Here is a 15,758-nt window from a genome sequence, read left to right as displayed (position 1 = left end):
AAGTCAATCTTCATGTTTATCTTATTATACCTTCAGGGTATTATGAATCACCCTATGCTTCGAGATAAATGTTGTTTATGATTCAGCTTATTGATTTTCATTATTTCGCATGCTGATATTATGGAATTGAATTGTTTTTAAATATGGACCAGATTCGTGGTCGAACCAGATTCATGGTCATGTTAGGCCAATGTGTGCCTTGGATCCAGTATAAAGAGCAGAGCTGTGAGCCTTACCCGGGGTTAGTGTGTGACTGATCAGCAGCCTAACCTTGGTTTTTAAAATGAAAGTGAAAATCCAATTCTAATTATTGCTTATCAAGAAACTTGATTCCTTATATCATTTCAATTGATCATTGTTTAATCTTAGTATTGTCATTATGACTTGCTGAGCTAGTTAGCTCACTCTTGAAAATCTGTTTATGTTCTTTTCCAGTTAAAAAGGAAATTAGTGGTAGCGAGGATCCCCAGACAAGTGTGCGAGCTAGGTTTCCAGGTTGAAATGGAATAGGCTAGCAGAAGATGTTTGTCTTAGTTTCTATTTAAAGTTTGTAAGACTGTTCTACCTTCAGTTATAACATAAATAAATTGGGATTTTGGTACATTGTAATATAAATAAGGTTGAGACTTGTGGGCATACTTTAAACTGTTGTGATCCGTGATTATGGTAAGTAGGGTCATTGCATATTTATTATTTTCATAAATAGGTTTATATATGGTGTGTATGGGTGTTGTGAACCCCAAACTTTTGACCCGTGTTTGGAGGGCGCCACAATGATGAGCAAAAACCTCCTGGCTCAAATCAAAGTCAATCCTCAAGAGTAACTGACAGCAAGGATAAGAAGAAGGATGAGAGTACAGAAGATGAAAATAAGAAAGGTGATGATAAGAAAAGAGGAGAAGAAAGGAGAAGTAAGAAAAGATAAGATGGCTCAGAACCACAAAAACAATCCCTACCAACCAAGCTCAACCCACTAAACCTTTTAGCTCAAACACTCAACCATCCTTCACCTCAAAGCCAAAATTCTTATATAGGCCAACTGCAAACTCTGTTCTCAAAATCCCTATCACTATGAGCCAAACTAGCCTAAAGAGAATTCCAAACCTACCTTCATTTGAACCACCAACCAAGACACACTTTAAATCTATTGGGAGAAAAACAAAACCACTGCAAGTTATTGAGATATCTCTCTGGAATTGCTATGTTCAATCTGACTTTCTGCCACTAAATTGGTGCCTCAAAGATGAAGAATATTTTATACAGCTAGCTGAAAAAATAGTCAGAGTCTGGGTTGTATCATATACAGAAGTTAGAATTAATTACGATGATGGTTCTTTCACTTTACTTGGAAGTAACCTAATGGACACACTTTTAACCACAGAATTCAAAAGAGTGATCAGTTTGATTGTGACAACTAGGAATTTCGTGACATGATTAAGAGAATAAAGTATAATAATGTGATGTAATTATAAATTATGCGATTAAATAAAGGGATAAATGATTTTGTTGGTTAATTGTCTTTATTGTATATTAGTAACTGGGAACGTAAGATGACCCATTCCAGTTTGATGAGTCAGCTTAGGGGATAAGTTACGGTGTCGGGCCGTCTGGTTGAACATGACCTGTTTTAAAAAAGATAAAAAAGTATTTAAATGTGAACTATGTGCTATTGTGTGGAATAGAAATGTTTATGTGAGTATTACATTCCAGTGATGTGTCAGTTAATATAAAGAGAATAATTATGAAGCATGTCTGAAAATGCTCAGCGTCGGGCCGTAAGACATGACGCGACCCGTTATGCGGAAAAGGAAAGTAATGATAAAAAGGAAAATATTGTGATCAAGTATGAGTTGTGATGTGTTAAAATATATATGTTTGCTTGTCTGTATGCATAATTATGTGATCTGGATGATTTTAAATGATTTTAAGGTATTTATTTGATTTAGAAAAAGGTTTATTGAACCTTTAAATACTTTTATAAAATTATCCGAGTATGTTCAAGGTTTGAAGTTGGTTTGGTTATCTGAAAAATAGTCCTAGAGACTTTATAAAAATGATAGACGGATTTATTTCGTGATCAGTGTATTTTAAAATGATTTTATTGAGTAATAATTCTATTTTGAGCGCAATCTTGTAAAATCCATAACAAATAAACCGTACGCTCAAAAATTATTTTAAAAATATGGCTGAAAAGCTGATTTCAAGATCTATATTCTAAAAGTGATATTCGTGGCATGTTTATCTTTTCTAATTCAAAAATATATTAATCAAATTTGTTTTTGATTAAGGATAAAAGGAAATTAAGAATTTAGATTCTTTTTAAATTACCAACTTATCCTTGCATGCATTTTGTGCTAATAATGAGAGAAGGGTACAAGGGTAATTTCTCTTTTCCACTAACTTGTAAGTATAAAAGGAGAGAACTTTGGTCATTTCCATTTTATTCTATCTCTTTCCTTTCTTTTTCTCTCTTTTCTCTCATCTATCTTTTCTCTCTTCTCTCCCGAGCTCTCCCTCTCGGCTCTCTCTCTCTCTCATACACCCCCTTCTTCTCTCTCTTACATGCAAAGCTTAATTTTAGTTAGAAATCAAAGTTTTCACCATCAATTTTCCTTATTTCTAATTCTCTATGTGTTTACCTTTTGCATGTAAGTGTTTAAGCTAGTTTTGAAATCAACTTCTTTTGATTTTACCTAAGAAAATCAACTTCTTTTGAAATCAATTTTCCTTCTTTTGCATGTAAGTGCTAATAATGTGTTTTTTTTAAAAACCCGATGGGTCTTATGATTGGAAAAGGATTAAGTTGATTTTGTGGGCTTATATGCTAATTGCTTTAGCTACTAGTGATAATCAAAATGAGTACTTGGTTGCATGTCAATTTTGGATGGTGTTTGTGTTGATTTTAGATTCGAATTTTTGATAATTAAAAGAGGGTTTTGATTTTTGATTTTAATTATGATTTTGATTCGATATTTGGATTAAAAAGGATGACACTTGATTGTGTAAGTGATTCTTGTACTTGCATGTTACTAAAAGAGATTTATTTGTGTTTGATTATGTATGATTGTAATTGAGTACACTTGACTGTGTTTGGTTTTAAGGGCCGAATGGTGAAGGGTGTAAAAGTGGTTGATTTGATCATAAGACTTGACAAAGTAAATGCATGTAAGATTACTAGGGATTAATTGGTTTATTTGGTGGTTTTGGTTCGATTAATGTGAAATAAAAGGAAGGATTGAGTCGTCTTGATATGAGATTGTATAATTATTATTTTAACTCGAGTATAGAGTTTGGATGCAAGGATTATATGCTATGTGTTGTAATTGCGTCGCAATATATGATTCGATGGCAAATTGGTTATAATATACGAGTTATGGTATAAGCGTGCTTGTGTATATGATTGAGTAAATATATATACTCTTAGAGTATTGCGATAAAGAGAAACTGTTAAGCGTTCCGAGAACGTCGAATGGGAATCTAATTAGGGTTTTGATTTTTTGGATTGTAGATTCGGAGCGTGAGGGCATTCAGGCTAGGAAAGGGAAAGGTGAACTAGGTGGCAGTAGTTCAACCCTTGTAAAACAGGAAAGCGAATTCAGGCAAGTAACTCTGCCTACTTGTATAAGTTGTGTATTGAAAGCATATTGTTGATGCCATGATAGAGTATTGATGTTTTATAACACTTGTGAACCTGTTATTGATTCTTGAGAAACCCTTTTATTGTTCATTGTGAACCTGTTACTGATTCTTGAGAAACCCTATTATTGTTCCTTGAGATTGTGTTACTGATTCTTGAGAAACCCTGTTATTATTCCTAGTGAACCTGTTATTGATTCTTGAGAAACCCTGTTATTGTTCTTGTAATGACTTGATATGATTATTGTTCAAACCTTCATAGTAACCTTTTTTTTCATATCCTGATCACTTGTTGATACCTTGAATTCTTTTAAACCCTATAAGAACCTTTATGAACCCCCTTGCGTAATGATCCTTCATTCCTTTATTTACCTTATTCTATAATGATACTTGGAACTATTTTGATTCCCTAACTTGTATACCTTGTTATCATTTGATCAAGATCCTTAGCATTAAACTTTGCTTACCTTTGATTCATTCACTTTCTTTGAATTCTTGAAATTGAACTTAAGAATGAGTTTTGACTTGAAAGAGTCTGAATGATTTCATATTCTTGGTAATGTTAAAATGAACTTAGTAAAATCTTTCTTTTCTAACACAAGGTTTTCCAAATGAATTCCTGATAGATTGGATTGAGACGTAAGAGACTAGTGGGACTAGTCCAGTTATATAAGAGACTAGCGGGGCTAGTCCAATTTAAGGCTGAAATTATGCCATAGGTACCTTAACGACCAGATGGAGGTCGATACGGACTGATCACCCGTATTATTTTTATGAATTTAAAGTTGAAGTGATCCAATCAAGGGTTCCATATCACTTTATAAAGGATATTGAATGCATTGCTTTAGCAAATTGATTCATTAAAAATAAAATGGTTTATAATGATTCAAAAAGAGTTAATCGGGGTTTATACTTATTTATTCATAGTTTAAAGGTGTGTGGGTCCATATTTCCTAACCCCGAGATTGAGGGCATCACAAGTTGGTATCAGAGCTACATGATCTAGTCCCTGAGACAAGTTAGGGTAAAAGGGTATTTTGGGTTATATCTATATCGCGAGAGTGTTCGACTCATTTAGAATTGAGTGACTATTGGGTATAGTCTAAGAAAAGTGAATAGGTTAAAGTGGTAACTAGAGTTAGGGTGCGAGATAGTTGGAAGTCTTATTTAGCCCTAACATTGTTTCTTGGATGCCATTTTATGTTTTCTCTTAGGACCCCAGTAGTGGTAGTGATTCCGATTCAGAGATTAGTTTGACTGGTACCCCATTGTTCCCCAATTCACCCTCTTCAGAGGAGCCTGTGTATGTTAGTTCAGCTCCAGAGTAGGATCCATCTGAGAGTAGTGAGATCTATATGCAGATATCACCGTTGAAGCCAGAGTCAGAGACCCCAGCCCCTGAGCCAGTCTGAGATGCCTAAGATTATGCTTGTTAGTGTTGGTGGCAAGTTAGCCCAGGATCGAGACTTTCTTTACTCCCGCATTCTTGAGTTGGGAGCTTTGGTAGATAGGCTAGCTCGAGAGTTTAGGCAAAGGACTTCAGTTATGGATGATGTACGGAAAGTCCGGATTAAGATGATGGGGCAGGTTTCCCTGAGGAGATTGGAAGAGGGACCATCTACTAGTGATGCTGATACGGAGGCCCAGAGGCTGCATAAGATCATTTGCTGAATGTTGGTTGTGTTGAGAGAGATTCTGGATGATTAGATGTTAGTGTTGATCAGGCGGGACATTTCATAGAGCCCATAGTTGTTGTTGTTCCCTTTCAGCGCCAGTAGGCTTGGGATACTTGGTCAGATGTCGGGATCCCTTTTTCATTTGTTAAGTTGTATTGTATTTCATAACTTTGTATCATAGCGGTTGTTAGAAGTTAGGGGTCGATAGGGGGATGTTTTCCAGTTTTTCCTCTTTTTAACCCTGCTTTTGTACCTTATTTCAGAACTTGTCATAATTAGACTTTTTATCGATGTACCCTTGGCTTGTTGAATCTATCATATATCTTGTTTCCTATTATGGACCCTAAAATCTTTACAACTGATTTGTATACCATGTCTCTATACAACCGTGTTTAAAATTTCATAAAATCGTACCATGTGCCATAAGAAAACACTAATGATATGAGAAATTATATAGTAATAGGATTGCATGTGCAAATTGGGTAAAGCTAAAAACCCGCAAAAGTGATTTCCTAATAAAATGCTGTTGTTATATATCAATGCCATGCTATCGTATTGCTAAATAATTGCTCAATCAGGTTTGTAAGAAATGGCCAACTCACCAAATCACCAATAAGAAGAAATTCAAACCCAATACCAAGAACTGAACCAAGATACCACCATGATGAGCCGACTTTCTCATCTTTTGCAACAACCCATAGCCCCTAAAGTTGGAAACTTCAAACACTTTCAATCTGTTCATCCACTAGAGTTCTTAGGATTTCCCGACCCGATAAAAACTCAGTCGTGGTTAAGAGAAATGTAGAAAGCGTTTAAGTTAGCAGAAGTTACAGATGAAAAGAAAGCCCAATATGCGAGTTATTACCATAAGGACGAGGCAAATTTATGGTGGGAATATTTTAAGGCTTTACTTGAAGGAAAAGTTTATCGAGATGTTTCTGGAGAAGTATTTGCCAAGCTATATGCAAGATCAGTTGGAGATGAAGTTTTTGGATCTTAGACAAGAGGATATGTCGGTGGTAGAATATGAAGTGAAATTTTCAGAGTTATCTAGGTTTGTATCTGAGTATGTGAATACGGAGGTAGAGAAGGCCAAATGGTTCCAACAGGGACTTAGGCCATGGATACGGAGTCAAGTGGCACTGTTGGAGATCAAGAATTATGCCGCCTTGGTGGAGAAGGCAATGATAGTGGAAGGAGAGCATGAAGCTGCAAAAAGAGAAAATGAAGGTAGGAAAAGGAAGTTTGAGAGCTCGGAGCAAGAGCAAGGAAGTTCAATGTTTAGAGGGAAGTTTGGTAAGAATAGTGGAGGTCAGAATCAAAAGTCTCAAAAGTTTAAACCCTGGAATGGAGCTCAAAAGAATCATTTTCAGAAGACCGAACAAACGGGGAAGGATAGTAGACCTCAGATTCAAGAGTGTAAAGTTTGTGCGAAGAAACACCCGGGGAGATGTAATAAGATGGATGTGACTTGTTTTAGGTGTAATCAGAAAGGGCAATATTCATCGGAGTGCCCAAATGGAGCAAGGAAGCCTAAATTAACTTGTTTTAAGTGTGGAAAGGTGGGCTATATGGCCAGAAATTGCAAGGAGCCTGTTCAAAAGGAAAATGTTCATAGGATTGCTGGACCGCCGCTTCTCCCAACACCAACAACTCAACCCAGAGCTAGAACCTTTAACATGACAATGAAATATGCGGTGCAAGATGTGGATGTGGTGGCACGTATGCTCATTATAAACTTAGTAGAAGTAAAGTTTTAATGGATTCTGGAGCAACTAGATCCTTTATTGCTGGAAGTATTCTTAAAAGATTAAAATGTGTTGCGTACCCTCTTAAACCCAATTTGATTATAGAAGTAGCAAATCAAGAGAGAGTTACTGCTAATAGAATTTGTCCCAATTATGATTTGGTTATATAAGGTTGGCACTTTTCCGCTGACTTAATTCTTTTTAAGTTAGGAGAATTTGACATTATCTTAGGAATGGATTAGTTGTCTAATCACGAGGCGCAAATTGAGTGTAAAAGTAAGAAGGTGAAGTTAAGAACCAAGGATGGTGATGAAGTGATATTCAAGGGGAAAAGATAAGAGAAAAAGTTTCTAACGGCTATTCAGATGAGGAGATTGCTACGTCAAGGATGCGAAGCTTATTTGGCTCATGTCGAAGATATAGAGAAAGAATCCGTAAGGATTGAGGATATTCCAGTAGTAAGAGATTTTCTCGATGTGTTTCCAGATGAATTACCTGGACTACCTCTAGATAGAGAGATCGAGTTTATGATTGATTTGGCTCCTAGAACGGAACCAGTATCGAAAGCTCCCTATCATATGACGCTAGTCGAGCTGAAGGAATTAACAACACAGTTGCAAGAATTATTGAATAAAGGAGTAATACGCCCAAGTATATCCCCGTGGGGTGTATCGGTGTTATTTGTGAAAATGAAAGATGGAAGTATGAGGTTGTGCATTGATTATCGCGAATTGAATAAGTTGACGAGTAAGAATAAGTACCCTTTACCGTGAATTGACGACTTGTTTGATCAGTTAAAAGGAGATACTTATTTTTTCAAGATTGATTTAAGATTTGGGTATCATCAGCTAAAGATTAAAGCGTAAGATATACCCAAGACAACATTTCGAACCAGATATGTGCACTATGAGTTTTTGGTAATGGCGTTTGGTTTGACAAACGCGTCATCCGTATTTATGGATCTTATGAATAGAGTGTTCAAGCAGTATTTGGATAAGTTCGTTATAGTATTTATCGATGATATTTTGATATATTCCAAGATGAAGGAAGGCCATATGGAACATTTGAGGATTTCTTTAGAAATTATTAGAAAAGAAAAGTTATATGCCAAGTTTTCAAAGTGTGAAGTTTTAGCTGAAAGAAGTACAGTTTCTTGGACATGTAGTAAATAGTGAAGGAATTAAAGTAGACCCAGCCAAGATAGAAGCTGTAATAAATTGGGAAAGGCCCAAGACCCCTAAGGAGCTCAGAAGTTTTCTGGGATTAGTAGGATACTATAGAAGGTTTGTGCAAGATTTCTCTAAGATTGCGGTCCCATTAACTAAGTTAACAAGGAATAACCAGAAGTTTTTATAGATGGATAAATGTGAAGAAAGTTTTCAAGAATTAAAGAAGAGGTTGATAACCGCCCCAGTTTTGGTGTTACCAGATGAAAAGGTAGAGTTTGTGATTTTTAGCGATGCTTCATATAAATGGCTAGGATGGGTGTTAATGCAACACGGGAAAGTAATAGCATATGCGTCAAGGCAACTAAGCCGCATGAACAAAAGTATCCCACGCATGATTTAGAATTAGCAGCGATTGTGTTTGCTCTTAAAATTTGGAGGCATTACTTATATGGAGAAAAATAGGATATATCTATACGGATCATAAGAGTTTAAAGTATATTTTTACTCAGAAGGAGTTGAATATGAGACAAAGAAGGTGGTTAAAATTGATCAAAGATTTTGAAAAGCTGGAAATAGAAGTGCAGATTCCAGAGCTAGAAAGAGGAACCATGTGTGCAATGTCATTTCAACCAGAAATTTTGGAAAAGATTCGATGTTGTCAAGAACAAGTGATGAACCACGAGAAAGATAAGTTGACTGAAGAGGAAGTTAAAACTCAAAAGGATGAAAAGGGAATATATCGCGTTAACTCGCGCATTTGGATACCTAACATTGCGGAGCTAAAGCATGAGATTTTGCACGAAGCACATAACTCAATATTTTCAATTCACCCTGGAAGTACGAAAATGTACAAGGACTTACATGAGAGTTATTGGTGGTCAAACATGAAAAAGGAAATTACAGAATGGATAAGTAAATGTTATATGTGCCAAAGAGTAAAAGCGGAACTTTAACGACCAAGTTGATTGCTTCAACCACTAGACATACCTGAATGGATATAAGAACATATCGCGATGAATTTCGTGGTAGAATTGCCAAGGACCAAATCTAATCATGATGCGTTTTGGGTGACAATTGATCGATTGACGAAGTCAGTGCATTTCTCTCCTATCAACGAAAGATTTTCATTGGAAAAATTAGTCAAATTGTATTTGGACGAGATTGTGATGCGTCACGGAGTTCAAGTATCTATCATGTCTGATACAGATCCGAGATTTAACTCGAGATTTTGGCAAAAATTTCATGATCATTTGGGAACTAAATTGAAAATGAGCACGGCGTAACATTAGCAGACCGAAGGACAAAGTGAAAGGACAATCCAAACTGTCACACCCCCAACTTAAATAGCGAAATAAATATAGCTATTACATCTTTTTAATGAAGAATACACAATCAAAATCCAAGATCTTATAGTTTAGGGTTTGGAACAGCCCAACACTACCAACTATTACATCTGATTACAAATACCGAGTCCTCACACAACTATTATTACTTATTCTACCTGAGCTCGAACATAAGCATCAGCATCACAGGTCTTACGGGCAGTCTGCTTGAATCTAACCATAGCTGCTAGCTGTAATATAAGGGTAAAGCAAGAAGTGAGCCAAAAGCTCAACAAGTGCTAATAGTACAACGCAAAACATAAATCGAGATATACCTTTAGGAATGACAATGGAAAGACATAATCAATGATAACGAGAGATAAAACTTATATGAGTTGGCATCATTTTGCTTGTATCAAAACAAATTTTAAAAATCATTCTTAATCAAAATCATTTTATGACGCTACGGATTACAGCTGGTGATCAGCCGCGAAGTAATCCCGAACCTCGCTGGGTTCTAAAACATTATTGGGAATCCATAGGCAACTTTTAAGCCTAATATAAGTGTGGAAAGGACTCGCGTCTCAGTCCAGATCCACCATTCAAAGAAAACATTTATCCCCCTTTGGAACTGAAAAATCCACATTTTAATCATTTTAAAAACTGATGCCGATTTATGACAAAATCTCTTTCGACTGTAATCATTTTTATCAAGGGATTATAGATCAACTTGAAACACTGGAAATATGACACTAAATCTCAGGGCCATGATCCACTAGACTTTACTATATTAGGGTAATTGAGAGGTTTCCAACAAGAACTTTGACAAGGAAATTGAGCAAGGCTATTGGATAATATGAAAGAGTAATGCCAAACTAGGCTTAAAGCAATGGTTGTAGACAAGGTATAGGTATTAGAACATCAAGAAGATAAGCATCACTGGTTCCAATAGGATAGAGGTGTTAAAATATAAAGAAAGTGATCATCAGCTCAAGATATAACAGGGTATCAAGCTTTTAGGGTAATGATAGGGTTATCAAACAATCATGAATGAATTTTAAGAAATGATTGGCTTTTAGGTATCAAGATAAAGTTTCTATCGAGGTTATTTCAAGAGTTGAATCAAAGCATCAGGGTGCAATATCAAGATTTCTCAGGGATCAATAGCATGATAATCAAAAGGATCAATAAGGTATTATAACAAATCTCTATTTTATCATGGCATTAAACTATCATGAAAGATTTTTGAACTACTTGCAATACGTACTCGAGGGTTCATGGCATCTCTATGTAACTCAAAGATAAACAAAAGATACGCTTGATTTAAATATATCAAAATGACTCAGGATAATTGCATCGATATATATATGAACTGTTTACAGTAAATACGAAGGTCAAGTTGAATCACTTGCCTTGAGATAGACTGGTCTGGTCTGACTGGTAGGAGCAACAACTGGAGCTTCACTCGACTTTTATGGCAAGTTTTCCCTCGTCTCGAGGTCCTACATAAATAATAATAATCCTCATTATAATATATTCTTACCATCTTAACCTATTTATAACCCGAAATTAAACATGGATGGCACTTAGGCCTATACGCACTTAATTCATATCCACCATTATATTTTCAAATGTACACACGTAGCCACATAATCACATATCGTATATTAATACCAAATAACATCATATGCACCATAATGCCATACTAGGCTTGGATGATCTCGACTCACCACTTAAGTCACTTGGTCGCTAACTAAACAAAGTCTTCAAATTTGGGCTTCCTAACTCAATGTGCCTTTCCTAAATTATCCAAAACCTATTGACCCTCACTTGTGCCTTTTTCTCTACTGACCTTATACTATCTTACAACTATGGTGGTTGACCTAATACTCACTTCTAAGTGTTCTAAAACTATGTGATAAGTGAAAGTGCTCACTGGTGCAAATTTCAGAATGGTAACTAAGGTTTCTTGAGTGCATTAGACACTCTTAAACTACAAGTTTTTCTTCAAAATTTTTACACAAGACTCTCCTGACCTAAGGGCATCTCACAAGCTTGATGTGGCTCAAAGGCCTGGCTTGGGCCTTCTTGGGCCTAAGCTAAAAGTCCAAGGTTCCCCTGTTTTTCTGGGCAGAAAATGCCCTGACTTGAATTAACTTGTGACACATGGTTCTAGCTCATATCCTATGAAATATGGTTGGAAAAACTTCTCTGACATACCCTCTAACTAAGGCCCAATTGGGCCTAATGAGGGCCTACCCATGACATGGCCAAATCTCCCTATTTCTAAGTTGCAACAAAACTGTCCCCTGCTGGACAGATTTTGTTATTCTACTTGTGCACCTAACCAAATGACATGCAAACCTCCAACCAACTCCTAAAACCTATTATATACTCCCCATACTAACTTCTGGTAGCTTGGTCCTCAAAGTGCACATCAATGACATGGTCAAAACTCACTCTAAACCTCAGGGTATTAAACTGATTTTTCTGCAGAAACTATAACTCTCATTTTTCCAAGGTTTTGACTTGACAACTCAACTAACAAAAACTCAATACTTAAACCAAGACTTATACATGGTAATCTACTGAACTAACTCCTTTATTCTCAAATAACATTGGGTGAGATCATCCATGCCTAAAAACAACAACATGCAACTAAATATATAACATGCAACTCATGGAAAGCACATAACAAGATTTCGGCTAGGCATAAAGTTGTAAATGCTTGCAAAATCGACTTGCACCTAATACTTATCCTTAATAATTATGAAATATAACTCCTTTTAAGTATTAATAAGAAATTCATCATGGAAACAATCTATTTAAGCACATCTATTTCGAATTTTATAGATAACAACATGATTTCGAAAAGAATAGCATGCAAAACATGGTTGATCATCATTTTAATATCTTAAAACTAGCATGCATGGCTAAACATAAATTTATAATGAGATTTCAGTAGCATGCAAAGGATTTTAAAGCATGATATCTCCATAAAACACTTAGTTAGCACATATACATAATATATCTCATAGAGAGCTCTTGAGTTCACAAGAATCAAGAGTTTCTCTTTGGAGATCACACAAAACTACACATGCAACCATGAAACTTCATCTTCCAAATCACAAAACTCTTGGGAAGTATATAAAATAAATGTAGGTGAAAGAATTACACTAGGGAAGATGAGAAATGGAATGAAAAATGGAAGGGAGTGGGGGAAATGGGGTTCGGCCGAGAGCAAAAGGGAGGGAGGGGAAGAGAGAAATTTTTGTGGTGTGTTGGAGTGTGAAATGATGAATGACTTCTCTCCACTTTGATTTGTTTATTTTATGCTATTTGGTTGACAAGTAATGAGTGGAAGTGAGAACTTATAAAAATGTCCCTTGGCTAAAGTTAGGCCATTTTGCATGCAAGGCTAAGGTAGTAATTTGGTAATAATCAAATGAGTTAGTGGGGTTGGAAAAGTCTTATTTGCCCTTTGAGAGAATAGAAAGAGAGTTTGCATGCAAGGTTATTCATGTAATTTGATAATTATAACAAATAAAATTTGTAAAGATTTATTTTTATAAAATAAAATACAAGTTCAAAATTATAAAATTTATACCATAAAATAACTTGTATTTTTAGAGACTTTATAAAATCATTTTCAAAATTTGTGATCAAAATGCCTTTTAAAAGAAGATTTTTCCAAAGCTTAGAATATTCCTTATAAATCAAAAATAAAGAAATTAAATAAACTCTTGCTTTGAAAAATCATATACTACCCAAAGCAAATTTATAATGCAGAAATTTTCACTCACACAAACGTACAATCATTGAATATATTTTCATTTGACTTAATATTATACCAAATTCACAAATAATATTACATAAAATGCCGGTCGTAACATCCTCTCCCCCTTAAGGGATTCTGTCCCCAGAATCTAAGAGAACAGATGAGGATACCGGGAACGCATATCAGACTCTAACTCCCAAGTCGACTCTTCGACCTTAGGGTTCTTCCAAAGTACTTTTACTAACTTTACTGACTTATTTCTAAGACTCTTTACTTGCCAGTCGAATATTTTAACCGGTTGCTCCACAAATGACAGGTCTGCCTGAATTTCTACGGGTTCATATTCTATCACATGGCTAGTGTCAGGATTATATTTCTTAAGTAACGACACATGGAACACGTTATGCACATGCCGATACTGAGGTGGTAAGGCCAACTCGTAGGCCACCTTTCCTACTTGACTCAAAATCTCAAAAGGACCTATGTATCTAGGTGCTAACTTTCCTTTCTTGCCATATCTCATCAACCCTTTCCTAGGTGACACTTTTAGCAACACAGCTTCGCCAATTTGGAATTGAACATCCTTACGCGCTGGATCCGCATACTTCCTCTGTCTATCTTGAGCAGCAAACAACCTTTTCTGAATTAACTTGACTGAGTCATGCAACTGTTGTACCAATTCTGAGCCGAGAATTCTTCCTTCTCCTACTTCATCCCAACTTGTTGGTGATCTACATTTTCGCCCGTACAAAGCTTCATATGGTGGCATGCCGATACTGGAATGATAGCTGTTGTTATATGAGAATTCAATCAATGGCAGGTGGTCGTCCCAACTTCCTGTAAAATCGATTGCACAACTGCGCAACATGTCTTCGATTATTTGAATCGTCCTTTCGCTCTGACCATCAGTCTGTGGGTGATACGCCGTGCTCATATTCAACTTCGTGCCAAGACATTCCTGGAATTGCTTCCAGAATCTCGAGTTAAATCGGGGATCTCTGTCTGAAACTATTGATACGGGTACTCCATGCCTTAATACGATTTCGTGCACATACAGATGAACCAACTTGTCCAGTGACGACTTCTCATTTATTGGAAGGAAATGCGCCGACTTCGTAAGACGATCAATTATAACCCATATTGCGTCATGTCCGGATTTTGTTCGCGGTAGTCCTACTATAAAGTCCATAGCGATATTTTCCCATTTCCATTCTGGAATCTTCAGGGGCTGAATTAATCCGCTTGGTCGTTGATGTTCTGCCTTTACTTTCTGACAAGTATAGCACTTCGCAACCCATTCTGCCACGTCTCGCTTCATATTTGGCCACCAAAAGTTCTTCTTTAAGTCTTGATACATCTTGGTGCTTTCCGGGTGGATTGAAAATTTCGAATGGTGGGCTTCATGGAGGATCTTATTCTTTAATTCAGGTACATGAGGAATCCATATTCTGGATGAAAACCTTAGTATTCCTTGCTCATCCCTTTTTGTATTAATCTCTTCTCCAGATAACTGATTTTTCTCTTTTTCCATTACTTCCTCTTGACACTTCTTTATCTTTTCCATTAGTGTTGGCTGAAAGGTCATTGCACGACAAACTTCTTTGACTTTCCCATAAGCACAAAGTTCCAATTCAAATTTTCCGATTTCTTCAGATAACTCTTTTGATGTTATCATCATATTCAATCTCTCCTTCCGACTCAGCGCATCGGCCACTACGTTCGCCTTTCCAGGATGGTAATTTATCGAACAGTCATAGTCCTTGATCAATTCCAGCCATCTCCTCTGCCTCATATTGAGCTCTTTCTGAGTAAAAATGTACTTTAAACTCTTGTGATCCGTGTAGATTTCACACTTCTCTCCATAGAGATAGTGTCTCCAAATCTTGAGTGCGAACACTGTGGCGGCTAGTTCCAAGTCATGCGTCGGATACTTTAACTCGTGCGACTTCAACTGTCTTGACGCATATGCTATTACCTTACTGTGTTGCATCAACACACAACCCAAACCCTTATGTGAAGCGTCGCTGAATATTACAAAATTCCCTTGATCATCTGGAAGTACCAACACCGGAGCTGTTACCAACTTCTGTTTTAACTCTTGAAAGCTATTTTCACATTCTGCACTCCATTCAAACTTTTGATTCTTTCTGGTAAACTTGGTCAATGGCGTGGCGATCTTCGAGAAATCCTTGACGAATCTTCTATAGTATCCGGCCAATCCTAGAAAACTTCGCACTTCCGTAGGAGTCTTTGGCCTCTCCCAACTCATAACTGCCTCAATCTTCGCCGGATCCACTTTAACTCCCTCATTTCCAATAACATGCCCCAAAAATTGAACTTCCTTTAACCAAAACTCACATTTGGTAAACTTGGCATACAACTTCTCTTGTCGGAGTATCTCCAATACTATCCAGAGGTGCTGCATATGT

The sequence above is a fragment of the Apium graveolens genome, chromosome 4, assembly GCF_009905375.1.
Source record: "Apium graveolens cultivar Ventura chromosome 4, ASM990537v1, whole genome shotgun sequence".
NCBI classification, from domain to species: Eukaryota; Viridiplantae; Streptophyta; class Magnoliopsida; order Apiales; family Apiaceae; genus Apium; species Apium graveolens.
The sequence above is the reverse complement of the archived record's forward strand: the minus strand, read 5'-3'. Positions refer to the sequence as shown.